This window comes from Saccopteryx bilineata, chromosome 1 (assembly GCF_036850765.1).
Source record: "Saccopteryx bilineata isolate mSacBil1 chromosome 1, mSacBil1_pri_phased_curated, whole genome shotgun sequence".
NCBI lineage: Eukaryota > Metazoa > Chordata > Mammalia > Chiroptera > Emballonuridae > Saccopteryx > Saccopteryx bilineata.
Genome location: NC_089490.1, coordinates 60,359,814 through 60,382,428, shown reverse-complemented (window position 1 = coordinate 60,382,428; position 22,615 = coordinate 60,359,814). Strand labels below are relative to the sequence as shown.

Sequence of the window (22,615 nt, the reverse complement as noted above, 5' to 3'; positions counted from 1 at the left end):
ATGTTTGCTTCCCTTTAATACAGTGGAAACATTTCACAAAAAACGAACTAAACGGTTTTTCTTTCACTTTTGGAAACACAATTCTACCAATACTTCTACTTCCTATCTTCATTTACTGATGAGTAAGAAAGGAGGGACTGAAATGAAAAGAACCATGAGATACTTATGTTTGTTTTCTTCCTAAGTGACCATTTTTTGCTTGAGTGGTTGACTAAAACAGAGAAGCAACAGTAAGCAGATATCATAGGGGTTCTTGGTCACTGATGTTTCTCAGAACACCGTTGCCTCCTTTCCGTTGTGGAAGCAAGTTCTGGTTGTAACAGGAAATGAGGCTGTCAGAGCCCGCTCACTCTATTAAAGATGTAACATTTACTTTGCATTTGTGTTTAGTCTCACTGAACTTCCACATACTGTGGATCCACGGGAACTTTGTGCTGTCAGACAAGCAGTATAGGCAAATGGAGCAGCAAGGGGTGGTGGACACTTGTGTGTGAGCATCCCTGCTGCTCAGGCAGGCGCCCAATTGTCCTATTAAATCAATTAGCCCTGGGGCCATGCTAATCTTTTTTGTGTTGTTCCAATTTTAGTATATGTGCTGCCGAAGTAAGCACCTATTGCACTTTAACAAAAGACACGTTGAAAGAAAAAAAATTAAGAATTTGAAGGTAGTGAGTACAGAATATTAAACAAATGTAGGTGGCTTCTGAGCATGGAGCCCTGTGGACAGATCACATGCTCTAAAGCTGGCTTCTGCTGTCATTTGCTTCTGGACCTTTGCACAGACTATTCTTGCTGCTTAGAATATTTGAATATTCTCACTTTTGCTTCCACTTCTCTTGCTAACTCTTGCTTATCCTTCAGGCCCTGGCATGGATTCCAGTTTCTCTGGAAAGCCTCTCCTGAGTTTCTTACATTGGGTATTGTGCCCTTCCTCTGTGGTGTTATATCATTCTTTTTCTTTCTCTATTATTCTATTGTAAAACTGTATTGTATTAAAGTGATGTGCATCTTCATTTAGATTAAACTTTTTTTTATGAATAGGAACTTTGTTTTATTCATGATTATGTATCAAACAACTAGCTCACTTCCTGACACATACTAGATGATGAATAAATATTCAACATATAAGTGAATAAATAAGTCAAGAAATTCATTATAATTTGTTCTAATTTAATGATATCATAGGGACTATTGGGCTGTGTAAAATTTTTTTGCCTTTAGATAAATTGTTTCAAACTACAAGGACTTCTAGGGGAGTTGACATTTTGGACAATATGAGTTTAACTTACAAGGAGTGAGCCCAGGGCAGGCATAGGAAATGGGGAGGGTTTGAAATGCCCTTGCTCAACTTTGACTCTATTAAGTCCCATGTACTAAAGTTTCAAAAGGGTTATTCTTGTACCTTGAGTTTGAAGGAATAGAAATTAAAAGTTATCCATAAATGCTAGATACCGTGTTAACAATAATTATAATTACTCTTATAGTCATAATAATAGTGTTGAAAGATAAAAAAACATATTGAATAGTCTGTAGCAGGTGTTTTATATTGCATTAAAGATCTCTCTAAATCCCTCTGGAGAAAAAAGACCTCATTTCGCTGAAGAGGAAACTAAGACTAAGATAGTTACAGAATGTAGGTCTGTTATTCTTGTTTGTTTATTGATAGACAGTGGAACCCGGGAACAATTCCCCTTTTATTTTAAATACATGTAGTATTAAGTAACAGTCAACATACGATGACACTCCTCCTATACAGCGGATGCTCTCAGGCAACCTCAGCTTTTCTGAACACAGACATGAAGAAAGTAAGGAGTCAGTTGGGCAGTTAAAAGATGACTTGATAGCCACACCTTAAAGCTTAGACACTTTACTCCGGAGAACCACTTAAACAACTTAGTTTCTTCTTCAGGTACTACTTGCACAGTTGTCTTTCCTATGTCCTCTGTTTTTCCCTCTTCCTCTGAAGCCCAGCTATTGATTTATTCTGTAGAAATCAGCATCCAAGTTAACTCTTTGGACTTGATTAAGTTTAAACACTTTATTTACTCAGAGGTGTGGAGCTTGAGGGCACAGACTCTGGAGCTTGGTTGAGTTCAACTCCAGGTTTGCCCACTTAAACTGCTTGCTAACTGTAGGCAAAGTTATCTAACTTTTCTAAGCTCCACTGTTTTCATGTAAAACAGAAATAACAGTAATACTTACCTCATAGGAGTGAGATGACTGAGTAAAATATGTAGACCAGTATGTAATACCTAGTAAATCTTCAATACATTTTAGTTATTCTTATTATACTTTGCAGAATCTGAAATGTGAATTTATATAAAGAATGCAAAGAAGGAGCAATTGTACCCTAGTATAAAAGATAGATAGAGTATCTCTATTGCCAAGATGTATTTTGAAATTATCTGGATCACACATATACAAAAAGTATATGTTTAGGAAAGGGAAATCTTTATTATATGCGGCTTAAGTGTCTGTTGCCGATAGCTTATTGGTTGCTTGCGTAACTGTACTAGCCAATGGGGTGAAGTTGCCATGGCTGAACGCAAATTGAGCGGGTCAGGGGGAAGGTGAACATTTGTTTGCATTGGCAATCATCTGTTTTACATAAAAACTACGTCTTAACGTAATTTCTTTTAAGAATGCCTCTTAGAAAATACAGCACTGAAGAGGAGAGAAAAGGAGCTAAAGCTGCACAAAAATGAATTTCTCGACAAAAAGAAACCACTGAGCAGAGAAAGACAAGGCTTGCTTCAGTTGCAGAGCAAATGCGTCTTTCTCGGCAAAATGAGACTGATGAGCATAGAGAAACAAGGCTTGCCTCAGAAGCAAGACAAAAAAGCCTGTCTCAACAAAATGAGTCCCTTGAACAAAGGCAGGAGAGAAATGCAAAAAAACAACAGAGTAATGCTGACCGAAACGCAAAAAGGATTAAAACAGTTTCAAACGGAGAAACTTTAATTTTTGAGCATTCCTCTGGTGACATGAATATTAAATGTGAACACTGTCAGTCCTTAAACTTCAAGTTAGAAACTAATCGATTTGACCATGGCAAGAAAGGATTTTCTCAATGTTGCAAGTACGAAAACATTGTAGTTCCACTAATTGAAGTGTTGTGTACAAAGAAATCTTTGACATGTGAATTAACATTTTATTATTTAAATCACCTTTATTTATTGAGCTAGCGGTGGCTCTTAAGAAATGTACCGCCAGTGGTTTCCTTCATTGCACTCTACTTTAAGCAATTAAGCAAGTATTGTAGAAGGGGGAAACCCCATGGGGCACTAAGCAAAGGGGCGTCCTCGCCACCTGCCCTGGGTAATTCAGTTTGAATTAGCAGACACCTTTGCACAAATCATTTTCATTACAATTTATAATATCTAGAACAGCAGTCATTTCGTATGACCGCCGGGCTTTCTAGTTTATACATAGGTATTTAAGTTTCTGTTGATTTTGTTTTTAATGCAATGGTCCCCTCATTCCTCTTTATTTTTCTTAGGTTCTTTAGAGGCAGTGTGGAGAACCTGGACCTTCTGGTTCACAGAAGTTCTGATTCTAATTCACTTAATCTGGGGTAGAGTCCAGTCAAGTGTTTTTATTATCCTTTCCATCAGTCAAGTTTGAGAACCATTAGTGGTATGATCTATGCACTCTGATTATAACTAGCTAAATAAACATAACTGCACTTTACCACAGTCTTTTTTAAAACATTTTTTTATTTATTGAATTTAGCGAGGAGAGAGAGGGAGAGAGATGAGAGAGAGAGAGAGAGAGAGAAAGGGGGAGAAAGGAGCTGGAAGCATTAACTGTAGTAGTTGCTTCTTATATATTCCTTGGCTGGATAAACCCAGGGTTTCGAACCAGTGACCTCAGTATTCAAAGTCGACACTTTATCCACTGCACCACCACAGGTCAGCATTACTTTAGTCTTGTCATGTGTAACATGGGAATACTGGATGGGAACACTTTTAAATTAATTTTTCAGTTGAAGCAGGCAAAATTTGGCTAGCAACCATTTCTGTTCTATGCATGAACATTTCTACAAACTTAACCCTTAAATATTATACAAGTAATTCATCTTCATTAGAAAAAAATAGAAATAAAGTTAAATAGAAAGGAAAAGAATAAAATTAACTATTGACATTTTCATACTGACATATGTAAACTTTCCAAACTTTCAGAATAAGTACATGTGTATATTAAATTTATCATTATTATTATTAGTTGTTTGAGAAACATATTTTAAAACAATACTTGTCTGATCTATTAGCTAAAAACTGAGTAGAATAACATGTCAGTAGTATACTTTGCACTGTTGGTGGGAACGTGAATTGGTGCAGCCACAATAAAAAACAGTGTAAAGATTCCTCAGCAAATTAAAAGTAGATCTACCATGTTATCTAGTAATTCTACTTCTGAGTATTTATCCAAAGGAAATAAAAACACTAACTCAAAAAGATATTTGCACCTGTATATCCACTGTAGCATCATTTATAATAGAATAGCCAAGACAGGGAAACCTTAGTGTCTGCCAAAGAATGAATGAATAAAGAAAATGTGGTGTATAGTAGATACAATGATATATTATTCAGCTATAAGACAAAGAAAATCCTGCCCTTTGCAACAATATGAATATAACTTGAGGGCATTATGGTAAGTAAAATAAGTCAGACAGAGCTTGACCAGGTGGTAGCACAGTGGATAGAGCATCAGAGTGGGATGCAGAGGACCCAGGTTTGAAACCCCAAGGTCACTGGCATGAGCGTGGGCTCATCTGGCTTGAGCATGGGTTGCCAGTTTGAGCATGGTGTTGCTAGCTTGAGTGTGGGATCATAGACATGACCCCATGGTTGATGGCTTGAGCCTAAGGTCGCTGGCTCGAGCAAGGGGTCATTCGCTCTGCTGTAGCCACCTGCTCCCCATCAAGGCACATATGAGAAAGCAATCAATGAACAACTAAAGTGCCACAACAAAGAATTGATGCTTCTCATCTGTCTCCCTTCCTGTCTGTCTGTCCCTATCTGTCTCTCTCTCTGTCTGTCACAAAACAAACAAACAAATAAAAAAACAAAAAAAGTCAGACAGAGAAAGACAAATAAGGTATGATCCCATTTATATGTGAGATATTAAGAAAAACTCATAGATACACAAAGAGCAGATTGGTAGTTGCTAGAGGTAGGTGACATGGATGAAGGTGGCCAAAAGGGGTAAACCTCCAATTATAGAGTAAATAACTCCTGGGGCTGTAATATATAGTATAATGACTATAGTTAATAATACTCTATTGTAAACAGTGGTCCCTTGTCTATCACGAGGGTTAAGTTTCAGAACCCCCTGCGATCTGCAAAAATCCGTGAAGTAGCGACCTTATATTTATTTTATTATTTATATATATTTTCAGGCTTTATAAACCCTTCCCGCACTCTTATAAACACTTCCTATGCTCTTAAACACTTTCTACACTTTTAAACCTACATAATTCTGGCCCTGGCCAGTTGGCTCAGTGGTAGAGCGTCGGCCTGGCATGCAGAAGTCCCAGGTTCGATTCCCGGCCAGGACACACAGGAGAAACGCCCATCTGCTTCTCCACCCCTCCCCCTCTCCTTCCTCTCTGTCTCTCTCTTCCCCTCCCGCAGCCGAGGCTCCATTGGAGCAAAGATGGCCCGGGCGCTGGGGATGGCTCCTTGGCCTCTGCCCCAGGGGCTAGAGTGGCTCTGGTTGCGACAGAGCGATGCTCCAGATGGGCAGAGCATCGCCCCCTGGTGGGTGTGCCGGGTGGATCCCAGTCGGGCGCATGCGGGAGTCTGTCTGACTGCCTCCCCGTTTCCAGCTTCAGAAAAATACAAAAAAAAAAACAAAACCCAAAAAACAAAAAAAAATCTACATAATTCTGACAACATATAAAAGTCTATATAAGTACTTACCAGTGAATGTACTACAACTTGAATGATGATGATGATGATGAATTAGCTGTGCAGTACTGATGATGATGAAAGTGATAATCATGAGATGAATGTACTGCACAGTCAAGAAGAGCATTACAGCTCTTCTGAAGGTACCACTTCACCAGGTGCTTCATTAGGTGGTGCAGTATCCATACATGCGAATCTTTGTCTACTCATCTGCTGTACACTATGCATTTTATCTCGATTTAATATTTTTGATATGTTTTAATTAATATCTTTATATAGTTTTTATATAGTTTTCAACTTTTAGGCTAGAAAATGCTTATTTTACTGCAAAAATAATTAAAATAATAAATATATAAATATACCTATATACAGCAAAATCTTGCGATATATACAATTTAAAAATCCACAATACAGTGAGACTGCAAAAAGTGAACTGTGATATGGCGAGGGACGACTGTATTTGAAAATTGTTGGAGATAATGTCAGAGTAATGGTGGTGTGAGAGATACTCTTGATCTCTCCTCTTGAAGTTTCAACAAGTTGAACAATTATAATGCAGATAGAACCCCAGTTGGACCCATAGGCATGCCTTAAAGATTCGTACACCAAATAGACTAAAGGTGGGACAGGATGAAAGGGAAGGTGGAAGATAAAATGCAATCGTGGCATGCTATGGAGAGAAGAGGAGACAGACCTGCAGTGACTGGGATTTTTTTTTTTTCTCACTGAACTTTGGGAAGAAGGGAAGCTCAGGCTTTCTGGATTTTGTCTGAGGAGTGCAAAGAGGGAAACTTGGGAAGTGGGTCTCCTTCTGCTGGGAGGAGCGGTGAGACAGAGGGGCCGAGGGTGAGATAAACCAAAGTCGTCAGAATGTGGGGTCACAACCAGTGTTCTCGGGGTCTTCCTGCAGCCCGGACATGGTAGAGACAGAAAACTGAAGTATGGCCACTCAGCGCACCAGATTCTGCCTCTCTCACCTTGTAGTACAGAGAGGGGCAGAGACAAACTACACAGAGGTCTCTAGAGCTGTTCCCTCCCTTGAAGAACAGAGGTGCTCTAAGTACGCTTCCCAGATCTGTTGACATGTAGGAAGGAGCACCCAGAAGCCTGAAAATGCCATTGTTAGAGCCATAAAGCAGGAAAGCTGAAGCTATAAAGCTGAAGCCGTAAAGCCCTCACAACACACCCCACCCACCAATGTGACTGTGGCCCCGCTTACATCATTGCAACAGCAACAAGTCAGTAGACAGCCCAGGAACCTCACAGAAGTAAAAACTGTAATAGTGACACCTACTGGAAGAAACTTCTCAAAACTGAAATTTATTTTTCCTTTTTTCTCCCCTTTATTCCTTTTTACCTCTTATTCCTTCTCTTTTTCATTTTTGAATTTCATTTTTAAAATTTTTTATATTTTTATTATTTTTGTGGGTGTTTTGTTTTTTATTTTTTGTTTGCTTTTGATAATTTTTTCCTGTGGTTTTTCTTCTTTATTTGTCATAATTTTAATTGTTTTTTATATTTTATGATATTTAAATTTTTTTTCAATTTTTGTAGTTGTTCTATTGTTAGGGTTCTTAATAATACCACTCTCAAATGCCATCAAGGAAGGAGAAATCAAATACCATGGCTACACAATATAGAGATATATTTCAGAAGGAAAATGAAAAATCACCCAAAATATCTCAATCACGTGGAGGCTTTGGAGTTTAATGATAGAGAATTTAAAATTGAAGTTCTGAAAACTCAATGAGATGTGAGAAGACACCAATAGGCGACTTAATGAGCTCAGAAAACAAATTAATGAACAAGATGAATACCTCACCAAGAAGACTGAGACTTTAAAAACAGAGATAAAAAATGCAACATGTGAATTGAAGACTGAGATTGCAAATTCAGCTAATAAAACAAGCCAGATACAGGAAAGAATCAGTGACATCAAAGACAGTCAATGAGAGAGGCTACAGAGAGAAGAGGAGAGAGACCACAAAATAAAAAAAAATGAGAGAGCTCTATAAGAATTGTCTGACTCCATCAGAAAGAGCAATACAAGAATAATGGTATTATGAGTAGAAGAACAGAGAGAGAAGGGAATAGAGAGCCTATTCAAACAAATAATAATAAATGATAGCTTCGTTTCATCCTCATTTATCACATTTCTTAATTTTCTTAAGGATTAAGCTATATCACCTTGATTGTATTCTCACCTTAGTCATAGAATTCACACATACTCTATATGAGTTTCTAGCTAATGTATTGCATGTGAAATTTCATTCTGACATGCTTTGTCTAAATGGGTGAGAACATTTACCCATTGAAATTTAGAGGTGTTTAAATGTGTAATCAAAGAACTGTACATGAAGCAAGACTGGTGAAGCATTGAGGAATCTAATTTAATTCTACTTTTTGAAAAAGGAATATACACCCTTTATAAATGTTAAGGCATAAAATACTCCAGGGGAATCCACAATTGTTTCTCTGTTCACAGAATTCACTGGAGGGGAACTATGAACATTATCTCTGACAATGTTTTCTTCTGCATTTTTTTCTTTTATATTTGATTTCCATCTAGCATGCAATTCTTACATGAAGACACTTTCTAGCAAAACCTGGTATATTTGGAGTACATCATTTTCCTAAGTTATTCCTCCTGCTACTCTTTTTTAAAACATATAAATCAGTTATGAAAACTGAGTTTTAAAGAACAGCTAGTTCTTTTATTCAAATGTTTTACAGTAGTGCCATCTGTCATCAATGACATATATTATCCCCTCCCCAACCAGGAACTTGCAAACATTATTTAAGTGGGAGTTAGGGTTCTGGACTAGAATTAGTATTATCCTACTTCATCATTTAGTGTAGTCATCAACTGAAATCTTGTAAGTACCATTGTAAAAAATAATTTGTTAGTTTAAGGGTCCATTGGTGTTCTTGACTCCTGGCATATTGTTAGTATGTTGATTCAATAAGGATAGCCTTTGCCAGGAAGTGTTAAGGTATGAAATTCAGACCTACTTATTCAACAAACATCTACCAAGAACCAGTAACTGTTCAATATAAGGTGAAAATGCCTTTTTAAAAATATCTTGCTAATTGATAATTAAAAACTGATATATTCATAGTTAACAATCCAAGTATAAATATAACTTTAATTTAAATGAATTTATCACTTACTATTTCAGATGCTATGCACAAGTCTGCAGTATTTGTATTTTTTAGCCTTCCCTCAACACCATTCACATGACCAAGGCTTTTCTTCTTGAGGTCTCCAGTGATGTCTATAGTGAATATTCACTGGGCAATTCTAAGTCTTTATTTTATCAGTAGCATTTAATAGTTGATCATTCCTCTTTTTAGAAACACTTCTTCATTTGGCTTCCAATATATGACATTCTTCTGGTTTTTCTCCTATTTCACCAACTACTTTTTCTCAGTTCTCTGTGCTGGTAGTTATATCAATTCAGTGAGAAAAGATGAATTATTTAATAAATAGTGCTGATACAACTGGCTATTAATATGAAAAATAATATTGCACTTCCACTTTTAACTTCATTGTAAATCAAAACAAAAAATTTCAAATGGATTAAAAATTTAATGTAAAAATATTAATATCTTGCAAGAAAATTTAGGTGACTGTGAAAAATCTAGGGATTGGAGACATCTTCCCCATGATTGGAAAGCTAGAAACTGTTAAAGATAGAATATTTGAATATATAAATATGGCAAAGATACTATAAACTAAGTTAAAATGTGGATGAAAGCCTTCAAAAATATTTGGAATACAGAGAGCAGACAGATGGTTAATATTTATAATACTTTAATATTTATAATCTTATAAATTAAAAAAAGTTGCTAAAAGACCACAATAGAGATATAATTAAAAGCATGAAGAAACAATTCACAGATGAGAAAATTCAAATGGGTAGCGAACATGAGAAGATTCTCAAACTCACTAGTGAGCCAAAGATGCAAATTAAAATTAACACTGAACGTCTCAGTTTCGATTCTCTATCAGGACACACAGGAGAAGTGGCCATCTGCTTCTCTTCCACTCCTACGCCCCTTCACTCCCACTTCTCCTCCCGCAGCCAGTGGCTCAATTGGTTCAAGCACTGGCCTCAGGTGCTGAGCATAGCTTGTTGGTTATCCTAAAAATAGCTTGGTTGATTGGAGCATTGGCCCCAGATGTGGTGGCCAGGTGGAGCCTGGTCAGGGTGCATGTGGGAGTTTCACTATCTCCCTTCCTCTCACCTAAAAAAAGAGTTAACACTAAGATGACATTTTATTACTCAGACAGATGAAAATCAAAAATCCCACTAATACCTATTGCTTGTGGAGACACATGGCAAAGGGTTCTATCATTCACTGAAGGTAAAAATATGCATTTTTGTGACCTTTTGGTAATGTAACATCTGGCAACAATATTAAAATTACAAATATACAATGATAAATATTATAAGCACAATACATATAAATACATACACTCAAACCCAGAAATTTCACTCCACAGCGTTTATGCCTTATGAATAAAAACACCACTATGTAAAATATGTGTGCAATCATGTTTATTGTTCTATGGTTTATTAGCAGAGAAAATCTAGAATCATAGTGCATACCCATCATGCAATAGCCAGATTGTGAAATTTTATGCAGCCATTATGAAGAATGAATTATATCTACTTATTTCAGTTGATTTGAAGGGATTTTTATGAGGTAACCTGATTAAAAAAAAAAGCAAGATGCCAAGGAGTGTATAAAGTAATCCAGTGTATAAAACAATCTATTACAAACTCCTATGTGTGTATGTGATTGATAGGTTTCTCATATGCTTATATGAGAGAAGACAATTATAGTGAGCTAAATTATTAACGTGGGATGCCAAAGGCAAAAAGGGGAGTAGATGAGGGATGGGATCTAAGCAAAGAAGAAAAACATTAAGGTAAAATTAAAGTATGTTGATGCAGTCACAGCTGTGTATTTATTTGTAAGGGCGAAATCAAATCAAATCAAATGTGATGAAACATAATAAGCTGGACAATATAAAATTGTCCCTCCCACATCCTTTTCTTTCCTGCCACTAATTTTCTGCTTCTTCATTTTGATTTACTTATATGAGTAACAATTTTATTTCATAGCTTGGTAGTCACCCAGCCCAGAACTGGGAGTGGGTAGGTGTGATACTGGGTGTGGGGCTGGGGGAACTCATCTGTTTTATGTAATCGAGAACAATACTGTGAATAAAGTACAGCAGGTCCTCAAGTTAAGACACAGTTCTGTTCCTACGACAGTGACGTAACCCAAATTTTGGTGCAAGTTGAAACATAGCTTAGCCTAAGTCACTTACCTATCCTAACACAGTTGTAAAATCATAATCTAGAACATAAAAACACAACTAAGCCACAGAGAAAGGAAAAGGACATAAATATACTGTGCTGTACACTGAACTGTAGTAACAGAAAAAATGACAAAAAATTGAGTAAAAAAACTTCCTTACCTTTATTCCTGTGGTTGGCTTGCACACTGGAAGGGGCATTGCAAGGTGGGAGAGAGTGACCTATTGGGAGGAGGAAGCTGGAGAGGCAGGAGAACCTGCAGAAGGTGCTGGAGACACTGGGTCAGGTGAATCAGGATTGCCTAAGGAACATGCAGGAGACGCTGGAGATGATTCTACCTGTACTATGTACAGGTGTTTCATCTCTAGAAGCTGCTGATGTAGAGGGTACAGGATCTGTTGAAGGCCTTTCTAACTTCTTAAAGAGTTATTTCAGGCTAGTCTAGAAGGTTGATGACTTCTTCTCTTCCAAAATATGCCTATAGCATTGCAAGGCATCCATGATAGCTCTGTAGACATTACTGAATTTGTCATCCCTGGGGTCCTCAGCCTGAAAACTTGCCAACCCATCCTCTACTATAGAAAAATCTTCTGCCAAACCCTTGGTAGTAAATCTCTTGGGTTCTGAGGTTTCTATCTCTTCCTCTTTAATCAGCTGCTTCTCCAGCTGAATGAGGTCCTCAGTAGACAGCTCCTCTCCATGTGGTGCCAGTAGCTCTGTGACATCCTCAGCCTCCAAATCTAAATTAAGCTGTTTACCCATGGTAACAACCTTCTCTGTTAGAGCCTCCACTGACTCCTCAAAACCATAGAAGTTATACACAAACTGGGGACACAGTTTTTTCCACACACCATTTAAGTTTATTCAGTCTTAATTTTTTTATAGGAGTGAGCATCATAAACTTAAAATGTCATATGTTGAGACTGTCTTAAGCCGAGGACCCCCTGTATAGGCTATGCTGATTTGCTGGGGACATGCAGTAGGCCTTTTTTTTTTAAGTGAGAGGAGGGAAGACTCCCACATTTGCCCTGACTGGGATCCACCTGGCAATCTCATCTGGGGCCAAGACTCGAATCAACCAAAGTATCCTCAGTGTCCCAGGCTGATGCTGGAACTATCTGAGCCACTGGCTGCAAAAGAGGAAAAGACAGAGACAGAAGTGAGAGGAGTGGGAAAGCGAGGGAAAGAGAAACAGATGGTTGCTTCTCATGTGTGCCCTGACTGGGGATCGAACCCGTGATGTCTGCAGGCTGGGCTATCGCTCTATCCCAGTGGTAGTCAACCTGGTCCCTACCGCCCACTAGTAAGCATTCCAGCTTTCATGGTGGGCGGTAGCGGAGCAATCAAGATATAAATAAAAAGATAGATTTAACTATTGTAAGTTGTTTTATAAAGATTTATTCTGCCAAACTTAGCGAAAATCTGACATAAAGTACTTGGTAAGTAATTATTATTATATGCTTTAACTTGTTGTAACTCTGCTTTATAAATTTTATAAAGTAAAGTTACTTCCCTACTTTATAAATCACCATGACTGTGGAACCGGTGGGCAGTTAGAAAATTTTACTACTAACAGAGATACGAAAGTGGGTGGTAGGTATAGAAAGGTTGACTACCCCTGCTCCATCCACTGAACCAACAGTAGGCCTTTTTAAAAGTGATTTTATAATCTGATCTGAATGATGAGTAGAAATTAGCTCAGATTGTGCCTTAATTAAACCAGTGTCTCTTTTCTGAATCCTGTTTGAGAATTCTATCTGTTCATTCTACATGGGATTTTCAGTATGTACTCACATTTCATTCAGTAACCATACCTATTTCCTTAGCACCTATTGTGTACTCTAATTTGTATAAAAATAAATTATGCCCACAGCCAATTCTTAAGGAGATTCTGGTTTGTGGTGAGAGGCAAACACTTAGCGTTTAAATTAAATGGATAAATTCTAAAATAGAAGTATTAACAAAGTGGGGTGGGGGGGAGATGAAGGAGAGTGAGAGAGCAGGAACACTTTCAGAAGCAGTGACAGCTGAACTGGCCCGTGTGCTCAGGGAACAACACAAACAGAGCTTGGAATCATAGTTAGAACTCCATGGCTTTGGGGTATGGGGAGTGGTCCAATGTGTCTAGGTACAGAGCATGTGGACAGGCAACAATTGCAGGGTTGTTTGAGATCAGGTCATGGACAGCCTTGAATTCTGTGCTCAGGATTTAGAACAGGGGTATAATATTATTTGACTCATATATATATTTTTTATTTGATTTTTTTTTTTTTTTTGCATTTTTCTGAAGCTGGAAACAGGGAGAGACAGTCAGACAGACTCCTGCATGCGCCCGACTGGGATCCACCCGGCACGCCCACCAGGGGCGATGCTCTGCCCACCAGGGGGCGATGCTCTGCCCATCCTGGGCGTCGCCATGTTGTGACCAGAGCCACTCTAGCGCCTGAGGCAGTTGACTCATATATTTTAGGAACCTGAGTCTAAGTCAGTCTTTGGAATGAATTGAAGAACAGAGGTGAGACTGAAGGTGGAGGCAAGTAAGGCTTAAAGTTACACAGCAGTCTCTGTGACAACTATGGGAGGCGATGAGACCCTGGGCCAGGCTTGGGAAAATCAAAGTGGAATAGGTAGGAAGAGGTGGGTAAGTGGGATTTTGAATTGACTTAAAATAATTTGACAGTTGACAAAGGGAAAAAAAGAAGGTTTGTTGGAAGAAATGGAATTTTTTTTTTTTTGGTATTTTTCTGAAGTTGGAAACAGGGAGGCAGTCAGACAGACTCCCGCGTGCGCCCGACCGGGATCCACCCGGCATGCCCACCAGGGGGCGATGCTCTGCCCATCTGGGCCATTGCTCTGTTGCAACCAGAGCCATTCTAGCACCTGAGGCAGAGGCCATGGAGCCGTCCTCAGCGCTTGGGCCAACTTTGCTCTAGTGGAGCCTTGGCTGTGGGAGGGGAAGAGAGAGACAGAGAGGGAGGAGAGGGGGAGGGGTGGAGAAGCAGATGGGTGTGTCTCCTGTGTGCTCTGGCCGGGAATTGAACTCGGAACTCCTGCACGCCAGGCCGATGCTCTACCAACCGGCCAGAGCTGAAGAAATGGAAATTTTTGGTCTGAATGAGTGGGAGGAAGCACATGCTAGCAAGTATGGGAAGGAAGAAGAACAGATTTGTGGAAGATAGAAAGTTTTATATGAGGTGCCAGAGGGGCAATAATTCATTCACTCCTTCCTTTATTCCATTCAAAAGGTAATAATTGGATGGCTATTTTGCACCGATTTTGTTTTAGGTGCCAGGAGTGTAGAGTTGAACAAAACAGACAAATATCATTTCCTCAGGAGCTTGCATGGAGAGATAGACAATAAATAAAATAACTAAGTAAAACATATATTTTACAAGTGGTAAGTGTGATGGAGAAGTGTAGGGCAGGGAAAGGAAATAGGGAATACAGTGAGTGTTGCAGTTTCAGAGACCATGGTCAGGAGGATCTCATTGACATTAGAGAAAGATGTGAAGGAGTCAAGGACATGAGACATGCATATAAAAGGAAATAGTGTTCCAGGCAGAGGAAATGACAGATGCAAAGGCCTAGAAGTGAAAATGTGCCTGGCATTTTTAAAGGACAGCAACAAGACTAGTCTAGGCCATTTTATGACTTGGAAAATAAGTGGATAAATATATCAATAAATTAAGATGTCAAAAACAATGATAGAAAAAAGCTGTCCAGAGTTTTAAGAGGAAAATTTGAGTTTGGTGATACAGATTCAGAGTGAACTCCATAGACATGACAGTGGAAGCCAAGAAAACAGGGAGAGAGAAGGAAGGTAAGTGAAGAAGAGGAGCTAGTGAAGGATGTTGGGGGGAGTGGATGGGCTAGCCCTGGTCAGCAAACTGTGGCTTGTGAGCCACATGCGGCTCTTTGGCCCCTTGAATGTGGCTCTTCCACAAAATACCATGTGCGGATGCTACCTCAATAAGGAATGTACCTACCTATATAGTTTAAGTTTAAAAATTTGGCTCTCAAAAGAAATTTCAATCGTTGTACTGTTGATATTTGGCTCTGTTGACTAATGAGTTTGCCGACCGCTGGTAGGGTATTGTCATGAAGACCTTGTATGGAATTCCACAGATTTAAATTTATTTGTTTAATTAACTTATAATCTATAATTATTAAAAATAATAGGATATTCAAAATACTCCTGGAAAATACCCTATTGACAGGATCTTGTCTAATTAGAGTAAGCTTTGCCAGAATGCTAAGTCCAGCATTGGCAAAGATTCCACCTTCCTTCAATTTCTGTCAATTCCCTATGTTTTCCGTTCGCGCCTCTTGTATTTGCTTTGAAAACAGAAGAATTAAGTTATTATGAGCAGTTACTAGGTAAGTGTTGATGGTTTTGTGTGGTTGCTGGGTGGCAAACTCTATGGCACAAATATATGCTCATAAATCTAGCTTGTCCAAAGCATGGAGAATATCCATCTCGTCACAGGAGCTCTATTTTACTGATCTGTTTTTTCCTTCCTCTCGCCCACTCAACTACAGCAAAGCACCTGAGTGAATTCTCATGTCCCATGATCAATAATCTCTTCCTTGTTCCTAGAAACAACATATTATTTCTTCTGTTTGTTCCTGGGCACTTTACTTTTCACATGCAATATAGCCAGCTGACATATGGCTCCATTGATTAGGTGTGTGTGGAAGCTTAGTGACTAAGGCTGCCTAAGGGAACTATCACTAGGCGTTAGGTCTAATATAGTGAATGAGTTTATTTGTAGTGCAGATCAACTGTTTTTAGTCTTTTTTTATGGATCAAGCATGCTAGTTCAATGTGATTTAAAGCCACAAAACAGATGGTCTTCTAGTTTCCCCATTGTTAGTTCTTTTGTACTGCTTAAGAACATGTCATTGGCAAAATGCTTGTTTGGTCCAAATCCTGTCTGAATTATTTATAAACTGTGTGATGATGAACAAGCTGTCTTAGCTCCTTAATCTCAATTTGTGACCTCGCCTCTGTCTCTATTCCGTTCCTCAGTTCACTGTGTTCATTAGATTCCACATTTAAGTGATATCATATGATATCTATCTTTCTCTGCCTGGCTTATTTCACTTAGCATACTAATCTCCAGATCTATCTATGCCATTGCAAAAGCTAAGCTTTTCTTCTTTTTCATGGCTGTGTAGTATTCCAGTGTATATATGTACCACTGCTTTTTTATTCACTTGTCTACTGATGGACACTTAGGTTGTTTCCAAATCTTGGTTATTGTAAACAATGCTGCAATAAACATGGGGGTGCATAGCTTCTTTTGAATTAGTGTTTTGTGGTTCTTGGGATATATTCCTAAAAGTGGGATAGCTGGGTCAAAAGGCAGTTTCATTTTTAATTTTTTGAGGCAACGCCACACTGTTTTCCACAGTGGCTGCACAAGTCTTCATTCCCACCAGCAGTGCAGGAGGGTTCCCTTTTCTCCACACCCTCACCAGCACTTACTTGTGTGTTGATTTGTTAATGAGAGCCATTCTGACATGTGTGAGGTGGTATCTTACTGTAGTTTTAATTTGCATTTCTCTAATGATTAGTGATATTGATAATTTTTTATATGTCTATTGGCCATCTGTATGTCCTCATTGGAGAAGTGTCTATTCAGTGCCTTTGTCCATTTTTTAATTGATTGTTTACCTTCCTGGTGTTGAGTTTTAGAAGTTCTTTATAAATTTTGGATATTAACCTCTAATCAGACATATTGGTGAATATGTTCTCCTATTGTGTGGGTTGCCTTTTTATTTTGTTAATGGTGTCTTTTGCTATGCAAAAGCTTTTTAGTTTGATATAGTTATATTTATATATTTTTTCCTTAATTTCACTTATGCATGGAAATATATCAGCAAAAATATTGCTATGAAAGATATCAAAGAGTTTATTGCCGATGTTTTCTTCCAAGATTTTTATGGTTTTGTGACTTACATTTATGTCTTTTATCCATTTTGAGTTTATTTTTGTGAATGGTGTAAGTTGGTAGTCTAGTTTCACTTTTTTGCATGTACCTGTCCAATTTTCCCAACATCATTTATTAAAGAGACTCTCTTTACTCCATTGTTTTTCATCACTGCCTAATATTAATCTGTGGCCAAAGTGTGACACCTGTAGCTCATTTCTGGAGAGGGGCAGAAACTGCTTTTAGATGATAAGATTCAATTGAAAAAATATTTAATTATTACCCTACTTCCATCCTACCTCAGCCCACTCTACCCAAAACTTTGCTTTAGTATTTCAGAAAAATTCAAAACTTTTGAATTTTTAAATTTTAAGTAAAGAGATTAATTTTGTTCTTATCATCTAATTAGCACTGATGTGCATAAACTCAATTTAAATTGTTTCTCCACTTAGTATTTCAAGTAAAAGCTTTATTTTCTACAGTAAAACTTTCCTAAGTGACTCTTTATTTGACTGCTGCTCAGTGATTCTTTCCACCTCTTTTAAAGAATTTGTCAATTTTCATGTGTCTTCTTGCTATCACACACTGTTGGTCCAGAATTGGTTTGTGATGTAAAGCATGAATAAAATATAGCCTAGCCTCGATAATTAGCATTAGTTGAGAAGATTGATTTGAAGTAGTGAAAGGTTTGAACTCAAGCCACTTAGAACAGAAAAATATTTATCAAATTATATTTCTACACTTTGTTGAACTCTATGGATGTTTAAAAAAACAGTAAAAGTGAATGTTGCCTGACTTGAAGGAATTCACGGTTCATTTCAGGACCTGCTAACTAGAAAGTAATGCTAGTTAACTCAGATGGCTACTACGTGACTAGTGGACAGGCAGGATACAAGATGGATAAGCTGAACAAAGGGATGATTCACATTCCAGGTGGGACAGAGTAGGAATGAGATTTCATCACACTACTCAGAACAGTGCACAATTTTAATCTTACAAATATTTTATTTCTGGGATTTTTAATTTTATATTATCAAAATGCATTTGACCCTACGTAACGAAAACCTTGGAAAATGAAACTACAGATAAGGGGAGAATATTGTGGTTTAAACAACAGAAATTTATTTTCTCACAGTTCTGGAGGCCAGAAGTCCAAGATCAAAATGTGAGAAAATTTAGTATCTGTTGAGATTTCTCTCCCTGGCGTGTAGATAGCCCCCTCTCAATGTGTCCTCAATGACCTTTCCTCTGCACTCGCACTGAAGGAGCTCTTAGGTAGTTCTTCCTTTCCTTAAGAAGACACTAATCATATCAGATTAGAGACTCACTCTTGTGATCATATTTAACCTTAATTACTTTCCTAACATCCCTGTCTCCAAATATAGTCGCACTGGAGTAAAGATATCAACATATAATTTTATTTGAGGGGCAAGGAACCAGGCCTGATTCAGTCTATAACACTACCTTTCCTTAAAAATTTTTTTTAAAAAACTTATTCATTTTAGTGTGTGTGAGAGAGAGAGACAGGGCACATCTGTTCCTATGTGCCCTGAGCAGGGATTGAACAAGCAACCTCTGTACTTTGGGACTATGCTCTAATCAACTGAGCTGTCTGGCTAGGACTAAAACACTACCCTTTTTGCAATAACAGAACCCCAATTAATGCTAAGACTAATTGAGATGAAAACTCAGAATTTAATTCTGTTCTCTAGCTCTTCAGAGATCTAAGATAACTATCGAATATAAGTAATGCTTTATTGATTCAGATTCCACTAATTTGAAATTGGTGCTGTTTGACTGAAGAATCTGAACCTTCCACTTGTACCGCATAGGCAAAAGGAATTACTGAGGCACTTGCAAATATTAACAAGGTTGCAGAGGAACTGGGGGACCAACAGAGATTAAATTTTAACTTCTGCCATTGCTATATAAGTAATAAATTGGTTTCTAATTACCTTTATCTGGTCATAAAAGCAGCTTGGCAGTCTCTCCCTTCAAGCACTCACTGCTTATCTTTAGTAAAATAACTGAAGTCAGTGTTCTAATCTTAAAAAACATTTTTTCAAACATTTCTGAGTTTCTTATATATAGAAATCCCACCCAAGATCCTCATTTGCATAGTCCAGGCTCTCCTTAATCCAGCTCTGTTTATGTACCCATGACTGGCTCCCATTCTCCCCAGTAAAGCCCCCTACTTCCATCAAACCACTCTTCTTGTGGTCCCCGGGCATCCCATGGCAGTCTGACCCCTGGCTGGCCCCTTCTGGCCTTGGTGCCTTAGGACCTCACATATTGGAGAGAATTCTCACAAAGCAGAACCTATAAATGACAGATGCCTCCCTTGCTTAGGACTCCAATAGCCAGGATTTAAGGTCCCAGTTTCTTAGTCACTTACATTTTGAGAATTCCTACCTCCTATAGTTTCACCTCAATTCCCACCTCCTGGAAGAAAGGCTGATTTTCCTTTTCATTTTTATGGAGTTGTTGTTCTCTGAATTTCAAGATTCATTCCACTCACTCTCACTACACAGTGGTGACTGCCCCGGTGTGGCTGTGCTTGTTTTCAAGTAACACTTATTTTACTTAATAATGGCCACAAAGTGCAAGAGTAGTTTAAACTTTATCACAGGTATGTATGTATAAGGAAAAAGCATATTATATATAGGGCTTGGCGTTATCTGTGGTCTCAGGCATCCACTGGGGGTCTTGGGACATATCCCCCTTGGATGAGGGATATGTCCTCTAACTATTGTCCTCTAACAAATTAATACAAGCAGTGACTCTCAAAATGAAGAACATTAGGGCATGTGGGCCATAGCATACAGCTGCTTAATCTGCCTTGTTATTCATACTGAGTTGTAGGCCTGAGCAGTATCTAAGGTTGCTATTAGGTTTCTATTCGAATTACTTTAAAGAACTTGAGGTCCCAGATCTCTGATTTTGTCATGTGCATACAGCTCTCAGGTGTCAGGGGAAAATTTCTTCACAATACCTTGGCAAAGACTATTATAAATTTTGGTCATGGGTGAGAAATTCATGAGATAATCTCCCTGAGGAAATCTGCACTTTTGTGCTGATGGGAGTAGTTATGCTTCTAGAAACAGAGTATTGATTCATGGTCTCTAATTGAAGTTGCTGAGTGGCTGATTTCTTGACAGTAGCAGGGACTGACACATCCATTTGTGTAGCAAGTAGATTTCCATTTGGCTGATGGACATTATTTGATACTATGCCAACAAGTTCTTTATCTTGAACAAAGCTGTGTTACAATTTGTATTTGCAAGAAAGTTTGTTTCCAGGCAGAATCAATATGATTTTGAAATGTGATATTCTCAACTAAGTATCCTAGAATTCTTTTAGGTTTTCCATTCCCTTACAAATCCATTTGTGTGATTCTAAAGTTAAAATTGGTCGGCCAGAAACTGTATTTTTGCCACTGGATGAATAATAATAATAATAATAATAATAATAACAACAACAACAACAACAACAACAATGCCTCCACTCCTTCTAGAATGTTATCTGTTTTTAATCTCTTTGTCATGGAAAAAAATCTGTTAATTCAAGCAGAATCTATTAAGACATCTTGTTTACAGTTTTTAAAAAATGTATTTTAGTAGGATAATTACTGTAGTTCCAAGATCAGTTCTGGTCATTCGGAATAGAAGCAATTTGGCCTTGCCTTGTCCAACTGTAACCTGGAATTGGTGCTTTCTGTGTTGTTTAGGCCCAAATGCTGTTATTTTTCCTCACATGGAGCATTTTATAGATTTTCAGACACCCTTTCCCCTCCCTTTCCAGAGCCTTTACCCATTCCCTGAAGTTGGCTTGGTGTTCCCGGGCTGACCCCTCCAATGCCTGCTCATGGCTGTGCCATGCAATCTGTTTCTGTGAGTATTACCTCATCTCTCTGATAGATAAAATGGCTACTCAGCTACCATCCTGAGAACAATGCAGGCCCAAAGGAAGAAGAAGGGCTCAAAACAGAAAATTCTCATCCCCCACTAAAACAGAGAGTCTGTAAGAGAAATTTTACAGATAATTCCCAAAGGCATCAGGACCCGGCTGTTTCTGAGAGATACCTGACCCCAGCTATTGAAGATTTACCAAGTACACCAAATAGGACCCCATTGGTTAGGCCTGTGCTACATCAGAAAAAAACTTGCAGAGGAAGTGTTTCTGCAGGTGAACTCCCCACCTCCTACTCATCAAGTCAGTCACCAGGGCCATAAACCAGGATATAAATCAGTCCCTAGCCCCTATATCTAATGCTCTGTTAGAGCTGACATCTTTTGCTGGTCTTAGCCCACCTGCACCCAGCTATTTTTTAAAATAAATTTTTCTTTTGAACACACTAGCCTTCTGTTTTTGGTTGGCCTGCGGTTTCTGCCTTTCACTTTCCAGCAGTCCTCTGGGGGCAGGGTCCCTCAGAAGTCCCTCAAACCTGACTATCCTCTGCTATGCCCACTTTAGCCCTTTGGAGGCATGCTGCTCCTTGTCCTACTGTGGGTGCAAGTGCAGCCTTCTTGCATCCCAGCCTTTTCTCCTCCCTCTAAAGTCAAAAGCCACTCCATCCAGCCTCTAACCTTAAAATTTTCCAGATAAGAACAGGTCTCAGAATCTGTATTCTCCAAGCCCATAGGACAGAGGTTAAATTCTCTCATGGCTGCACCAGGCTGACTAAGTAAACATTCCCCTGGGGAGCCCTTCCTTATTGTCCACCCATGGTCTTCCCAGCAAACCCCAGCATTCTCTCTGAGTCATTCGTTCTCTGAAAGCTCTGTCCTTTGACATTCCTCTAATGGAGGGTGGGGTAGGAATGCATAACTGAGAATTCTGTTCAAAGACCTCACCAATAAGTAACCTCTTAGCTTAATTTTCAACATCCTAGACTAGAGGTTGACAATGTGCTAAGAATTGTAGTTTTTATTTTTTTGGATGCTGCTTAGCCAGTCCTGTGTGTATATTTGACACATTTCTTTAAAATGTAGGAATATGAGACACCTCTTTGTTTCAGCTGAGATTAAGAAATATTCCACTTATTTAATATTCTTTTATAAGATGAATGAATGGAATTGAGAAGGGGAGGGAAATGACATAAGATTAATTCAAATGAAATCTAAATATAAGTTACAACAACTTAAAATCAAGATAGAGATGATTGTTTAAAAAGATTTTTGGAGGGAATGACGTCAGAGTAATGGTGGGGTAGGAAGCGATACCAATAAATCTCCCCCAAAACTCAACAAGATCTTCAACCAGAAACAGAAAAACCTATCCTTGGGGCCTCCAGATGTTTCGCAATACACCCAAAGGTATGATCAAATGAAAAATTGGCTAAATATATAACCAAACTCCAAAGGAAATAGGGAGTAAGAAATGCTCCGCCTTCCTCACTAACCTAAACAGGGCAGCTTTCACTGGAAATATAGAAACTAAG

At 38.4% G+C, this 22,615-nt stretch overlaps 1 pseudogene; it reads right to left on the bottom strand.

Moving 5' to 3' along the window:
* Positions 1 to 548: 548 nt before the first annotated feature.
* LOC136321112 (U6 spliceosomal RNA) lies at positions 549 to 611 on the bottom strand (annotated as a pseudogene).
* Between the last annotated feature and the right edge of the window lie 22,004 nt (positions 612 to 22,615).